This window comes from Lucilia sericata, unplaced genomic scaffold (genome assembly GCF_015586225.1).
Source record: "Lucilia sericata isolate MDLA Ls3-8-SP2 unplaced genomic scaffold, ASM1558622v1 Contig002652F_arrow, whole genome shotgun sequence".
Taxonomy (NCBI): Eukaryota; Metazoa; Arthropoda; class Insecta; order Diptera; family Calliphoridae; genus Lucilia; species Lucilia sericata.
The window spans coordinates 24,615-31,972 of NW_023996385.1; the positions used below are offsets into that span (position 1 = coordinate 24,615).

Here is a 7,358-nt window from a genome sequence, read left to right on the forward strand (position 1 = left end):
TTAGTAGTAGTAGTTAGTTAGTTAGTTAGTAGTTAGTTAGTAGTTAGTAGTTAGTTAGTTAGTTAGTTAGTTAGTTGTTAGTAGTAGTTAGTTAGTTATTAGTTAGTTAGTTAGTTAGTTTAGTTAGTTAGTTAGTTAGTTAGTAGTAGTTAGTTAGTTAGTTAGTTAGTTTAGTTAGTTAGTTAGTTAGTTAGTTAGTTAGTTAGTTAGTAGTTAGTTAGTTAGTTAGTAGTTAGTTAGTAGTTAGTTAGTTAGTTAGTTAGTTAGTAGTTAGTTAGTTTTAGTTAGTTAGTTAGTAGTTAGTTAGTTAGTTAGTAGTAGTTAGTTAGTTAGTTAGTAGTTAGTTAGTTAGTAGTTAGTTAGTTAGTTAGTTAGTTAGTTAGTTAGTTAGTTAGTTAGTTAGTTAGTTAGTTAGTTAGTAGTTAGTTGTAGTTAGTTAGTTAGTAGTTAGTAGTTAGTTAGTTAGTTAGTTAGTTAGTTAGTTAGTTAGTTAGTTAGTTAGTTAGTTAGTTAGTTAGTAGTTAGTAGTAGTTAGTAGTTAGTTAGTTAGTTAGTTAGTTAGTAGTTAGTTAGTTAGTTAGTTAGTTAGTTAGTTAGTTAGTTAGTTAGTTAGTAGTTAGTAGTTAGTTAGTTAGTTAGTAGTTAGTTAGTTAGTTAGTTAGTTAGTTAGTTAGTTAGTTAGTTAGTTAGTTAGTTAGTTAGTAGTTAGTTAGTTAGTTAGTTAGTTAGTTAGAGTTAGTTAGTTAGTTAGTTAGTTAGTTAGTTAGTTAGTTAGTTAGTTAGTTAGTTAGTTAGTTAGTTAGTTAGTAGTTAGTTAGTTAGTTAGTTAGTTAGTTAGTTAGTTAGTTAGTTAGTTAGTTAGTAGTTAGTTAGTTAGTTAGTTAGTTAGTTAGTTAGTTAGTTAGTTAGTTAGTTAGTTAGTTAGTTAGTTAGTTAGTAGTTAGTTAGGTTAGTTAGTAGTTAGTTAGTTAGTTAGTTAGTTAGTTAGTTAGTTAGTTAGTTAGTAGTTAGTTAGTTAGTTAGTTAGTTAGTTAGTTAGTTAGTTAGTTAGTTAGTAGTAGTTAGTTAGTTAGTTAGTTAGTTAGTTAGTTAGTTAGTTAGTTAGTTAGTTAGTTAGTAGTTAGTAGTTAGTTAGTTAGTTAGTTAGTTAGTTAGTTAGTAGTTAGTAGTTAGTTAGTTAGTTAGTTAGTTAGTTAGTTAGTTAGTTAGTTAGTTAGTTAGTAGTAGTTAGTTAGTTAGTTAGTAGTTAGTTAGTTAGTTAGTTAGTTAGTTAGTTAGTAGTTAGTTAGTAGTTAGTTAGTTAGTTAGTTAGTTAGTTAGTAGTTAGTTAGTTAGTTAGTTAGTAGTTAGTTAGTAGTTAGTTAGTTAGTTAGTTAGTTAGTTAGTTAGTTAGTTAGTTAGTTAGTTAGTTAGTTAGTTAGTTAGTTAGTTAGTTAGTTAGTTAGTTAGTTAGTTAGTTAGTTAGTAGTTAGTTAGTAGTAGTTAGTTAGTAGTTAGTAGTTAGTTAGTTAGTTAGTTAGTTAGTTAGTTAGTTAGTTAGTTAGTTAGTTAGTTAGTCGTTAGTTAGTTAGTTAGTTAGTTAGTTAGTTTTTTGTGTGCTTTTTTTAGTTACTTATGTCAACTGATATTGTGTTATCTACTACTTAACACCTTAGTGCCTTTACTAAGCTTTTAGTAACATATAAAAGCTTTTTCAAATTTTTAAGATCGACTTTTTAAATGTTTCGCCTACAAATAGCCAACACTTGCACCTTCTAAGTGTCGATGTTTAATACACATAAATATAAACACGTGCTTTGTAGTATAACAAATAAACAAGCTTTTCGGGTTGAAGCTCTTTTTGAAAACTTATAGCTTTTACTGCATGCAAAAGTGTTTCTCTTGCATAACCTAACGCTTAACTATAACAAGCAAAGTCTTATGATTAAAAGAAATCTAAATCATAGGATTGAAGCTAGTCTATGTCTAGTCATTCTGTTTACTCCAGATATAGAATTTAATCAAATATTTAATATAAAAATATAAGACTAAACTTGATTTGTTTAAATTAACTAAACCAGGTTTAAGAAACATTATTACTTTAACCAGCATGTATGTATAAAATAGTAACCTTGTAATTATTCAATATCAAAAAAACGTGATCTTGCGGTGAACTGTTATATTTGTGACTTTGTTAAATATAAATTACTGTAATTGCAAAATATGCAAAATTACTTTGAAATAACCGTTACTAAGATCAAGTTCAAAAAACTCCACAAATACAATTATAAACAATTAACTTCTTTGCTAAATTAGAGCATTAATAAGCGAGTGACTATTATTTTCGAAAACTATATAAAATTATATTTAATTACAAATTTACAAAATTTATTTTTATAAAATTTATAAACAACTTAAAACCATAATACTGGTTAAATATGTATTTGTTCTAGATACTTATAGCTAATTATAGGGTGGTTGGTTAGTTAGTTGCAAGGCCAGCTCTTGTGTGCAAAAAGGTATGTGTTGCAGCTGCCAGTTACTGATCTATCAGCCTTGGTGGTGGTTCAATGAAATTACTATTTTTGGCAGTACAACGATCCGCATATGATTTATTTGGCAAGACATCCTGACTTAGCAGCAGTAACTTGTCCAACGGACACTTAAGATCACAGTGGGGTATTTGTAATTGTTTGAGACAGCCCTGCTCATCATTGCGCAAGAAGATCTATAATTTAAGCATAGAATTAGAGAACAAATTTTATGATTTTATGAAAAACATACCTCCACATAATACTCCTGTGTTATGGGATTTTTATGCAGTTCAAATATGGCCATTACCGAAAACCTAGGCATTTGTCTATCCCATACCTTTAGGGCAGACAATATATTACCCACTGTCCAATCATGACCCGTATAAAATAAACATTTTTCTATCAAAAGGCTTAAGCTTTTGAGCCCTTTTCTTCAACATCTCATCGTACATTTCTTTAGGAAAGGACCTCCCTTTATCTTTTGCATTTCCCTAGTATAAGCATTATAAACATAACTCTGTTCAGCCAAAAATTGCATTTATCGGGGAAATAATCTTTCGTCCATTCGGGTAGCGGCAAACCAAAATCTCTCTCCGCCTCCAGAGTAATATAAAGAGAATTGATGTGTTCAGCATTACTCACATTCATACCCGTTAGTTCAGTTAGATTTTTGAATAGAGATTGATATTTCAACATTTCCGCTTTAACTTCGGGTAATTCGAACACCTCATCTCGAGCCTCAAAATATCGAGGGCAAGGGGTGCGTACTAAAAGCAATGAATCTTGATCCAAGGGTTCTGAGAATATGGGTATAGGCTGCCAATTGAGAGTAGGATGCCATTCCATGGGAGTATTTTGGGGTGGAAACATGCTGGCTAAAACGGTAGATAAGGTCATCATGGCTCTAGGGGAAGCAGTAGCTTGGGCATAAACTTTCTACAAAGAAATACATATAGAAAACATTAGAAAAAATGGTCTCGTTTTAAAAAATAATTGCTTACATCTGGTGTATAATACGGTTCCATATACTTTCCATAACGTTTATTTAGTAATTTGCCCAATTCATATAACTCCCTTTTACCTTTCTATAGTGCCAAAAAAAATCTTCTTAAATTGTGTAAAAAATAACTAAAACAAAACAAACTTACATTGGTTATGTGACCCCAACCGGTAGGCTCAAATCCACTATTTACATAAGGATCTCTAGGGTAGGTATCTACTGGTGTTCGGGGACCATGTCGCAAAACCTTTGAACAAAAAAATAAGTTAAAAATAACATATAAGCTAAATATATACAGATTTTACTATAGCCTGCGCCATAGTCAAGTTTAAGTTTGGACTATGGACTAAAATAATCCAGTCAATAGTCCAGCTTATATACAGTCCACAGTCTAGTCAACTAGATAGTCTATAGTGTCTCTAGTCTAGTCTAGATTGGTCTATAGTCTAGTCTATAGTCTAGTCTATAGTAGTCTATAGTCTAGCTTAGTATAGTCTTTTGTCTATGTCTAGTCTATAGTCTAGTCTAGTCTAGTCTATAGCTAGTCTATAGTATAGTCTATAGTCTAGTCTATAGTCTAGTCTATAGTCTAGTCTATAGTCTAGTCTATAGTCTAGTCTATAGTCTAGTCTATAGTATAGTCTATAGTCTAGTCTATAGTCTAGTCTATAGTCTAGTCTATAGTCTAGTCTATAGTCTAGTCTATAGTCTAGTCTATAGTCTAGTCTATAGTCTAGTCTATAGTCTAGTCTATAGTCTAGTCTATAGTCTAGTCTATAGTCTAGTCTATAGTCTAGTCTATAGTCTAGTCTATAGTCTAGTCTATAGTCTAGTCTATAGTCTAGTCTATAGTCTAGTCTATAGTCTAGTCTATAGTCTAGTCTATAGTCTAGTCTATAGTCAGTCTATAGTCTAGCCTATAGTCTAGTCTACAGTCTAGTCTATAGTCTAGTCTATAGTCTAGTCTATAGTGTAGTCACAGTCTAGTCTATAGTCTTGCCTAAGGTCTAGTCTATAGTCTAGCCTATAGTTAGCTAGTATAGTCTAGTCTATAGTCTAGTCTATAGTCTAGTCTATGTCTAGTCTATAGTCTAGTCTATAGTGTAGTCTATAGTCTAGCCTATAGTCTAGCCTATAGTCTAGCCTATAGTAGTCTATAGTCTAGCTATAGTCTAGTCTATAGTCTAGTCTATAGTGTAGTCTATAGTCTAGTCTATAGTCTAGTGTATAGTCTAGTCTATAGTCTAGCCTATAGTCTAGTCTATAGTCTAGCCTATAGTCTAGTCTATAGTCTAGTCTATAGTGTAGTCTAGTCTAGTCTAGTCTATAGTCTAGTCTAGTCTATAGTCTAGTCTATAGTCTAGTCTATAGTCTAGTCTATAGTCTAGTCTATAGTCTAGTCTATAGTCTAGTCTATAGTCTAGTCTATAGTCTAGTCTATAGTCTAGTCTATAGTCTAGTCTATAGTCTAGTCTATAGTCTAGTCTATAGTCTAGTCTATAGTCTAGCTATAGTCTAGTCTATAGTCTAGTCTATAGTCTAGTCTATAGTCTAGTCTATAGTCTAGTCTATAGTCTAGTCTATAGTCTAGTCTATAGTCTCCTATAGTCTAGCTATAGTCTAGTCTATAGTCTAGTATATAGTCTAGTCTATAGTCTAGTCTATAGTCTAGCCTATAGTCTAGTCTATAGTCTAGTCTATAGTCTAGTCTATAGTCTAGTCTATAGTCTAGTCTATAGTCTAGTCTATAGTCTAGTCTATAGTCTAGTCTATAGTCTTCTATAGTCTAGTCTATAGTCTAGTCTATAGTCTAGTCTATAGTCTAGTCTATAGTCTAGTCTATAGTCTAGTCTATAGTCTAGTCTATAGTCTAGTCTATAGTCTAGTCTATAGTCTAGTCTAGTCTATAGTCTAGTCTATAGTCTAGTCTATAGTCTAGTCTATAGTCTAGTCTATAGTCTAGTCTATAGTCTAGTCTATAGTCTAGTCTATAGTCTAGTCTATAGTCTAGTCTATAGTCTAGTCTATAGTCTAGTCTATAGTCTAGTCTATAGTCTAGTCTATAGTCTAGTCTATAGTCTAGTTATAGTCTAGTCTATAGTCTAGTCTATAGTCTAGTCTATAGTCTAGTCTATAGTCTAGTCTATAGTCTAGTCTATAGTCTAGTCTATAGTCTAGTCTATAGTCTAGTCTATAGTCTAGTCATAGTCTAGTATAGTCTAGTCTATAGTCTAGTCTATAGTCTAGTCTATAGTCTAGTCTACAGTCTAGTCTATAGTCTAGTCTATAGTCTAGTATCTAGTCTAGTCTATAGTCTTGTCTATAGTCTAGTCTATAGTTATATATGTATAGTATAGTCTATAGTATTTAGTGTAATCAGTAGTCAAGTCTATAGTTTTGTCCTGTCTATAGTCTTATCTTTAGTAAGTATTTGGTCTAGTCTGAGTCTAGTATATAGTCTAATTTCATACTGGTTTCATTGTTGTTGCTATGTAGCTTGAATTAGATTCTGTCCTATGGTAACCATGACATTGGTTTTTATCCTTTCCATTCACTAGCTTATAACTTTCTCTGTTGTTTTTTATCTTTTCTTCACTTTCAAAAATTTCGTGACAAATGTCACATTTATCGCTCGACAGTACTTACTATATGCACTAATTCCAATGTTGAATTTTTCGTATCCACTTCCGTATTGAAACATTCAAACTGTGTTTTAACAGATGTTGTTGCACAGAATATAATAATGACAATAATCACAATAGAACTTAAAAGTAAAAGGAATACGAAATTTTTTCTGGAAATATTGAACAGCATTTTGGTGAGGATTTTTTACGACAACAACACTTTTTTTAAAAATTATATTTATTGTTTTATTTGCAGCTTTTTTAATTAATTAATAGTCATTGGTATAATATTTAGCACTTGATGGTGTTAAGTATATTAATAATATTTAAATTATTTTTAATTATATTTTAATTGTTTTATTTATCATTAATTCATTTTTTATAACGTAATGATTGCCTTTTAATTATCATTTTATTAGAAAATGTTATAAACTTTATTTTCACTTTTACTTTTTAATAATTTTAAATTTATTTTTTCTCTCTATATTTATATTGACATTTGTACTTTTATATTCAATTAATGTTCCTTAATTTTTCTATTTAACCGTTCTAGACACAATTTATGCACCTGTTGTGTTTGCCCGTTTAAAGTCGGCGACAAATTGAGTTAGATGAACTTAAAACATCTGTTTTTAAATCGTTTCCAATGTAACTACTATTATTTATTTATGCATGTATTATTTGTTTTTATAAAATGCAGTTTTTACTATTAGAGAGTTCTATTGTAACAAAAACAACCAACTTTAAGAGAACAATATACATGTTATAAAAAATTTACACAGTGGGATGCTAGAAATAGAAAGAGGCAAATTGATGTAAATTGATAATGACTAGACTACAAACAAGACTATAGACTAGATTAGACTAGATTAAAGACTAAGACTATAGATACACCATAGACTAACTAACTATAGACTAGACTATAGACTAGACTATAGACTAGACTATAGACTAGACTATAGACTAGACTATAGACTAGACTATAGACTAGACTATAGACTAGACTAGACTAGACTATAGACTAGACTATAGACTAGACTATACTAGACTATAGACTAGACTATAGACTAGACTATAGACTAGACTATAGACTAGACTATAGACTAGACTATAGACTAGACTATAGACTAGACTATAGACTAGACTATAGACTAGACTATAGACTAGACTATAGACTAGACTATAGACTAGACTATAGACTAGACTAAGACTAGACTATAG

The 7,358-nt window shown here is 30.5% G+C and overlaps 1 pseudogene; it reads right to left on the reverse strand.

Moving 5' to 3' along the window:
- Positions 1 to 2,518: 2,518 nt before the first annotated feature.
- LOC119614160 lies at positions 2,519 to 6,451 on the reverse strand (annotated as a pseudogene).
- Between the last annotated feature and the right edge of the window lie 907 nt (positions 6,452 to 7,358).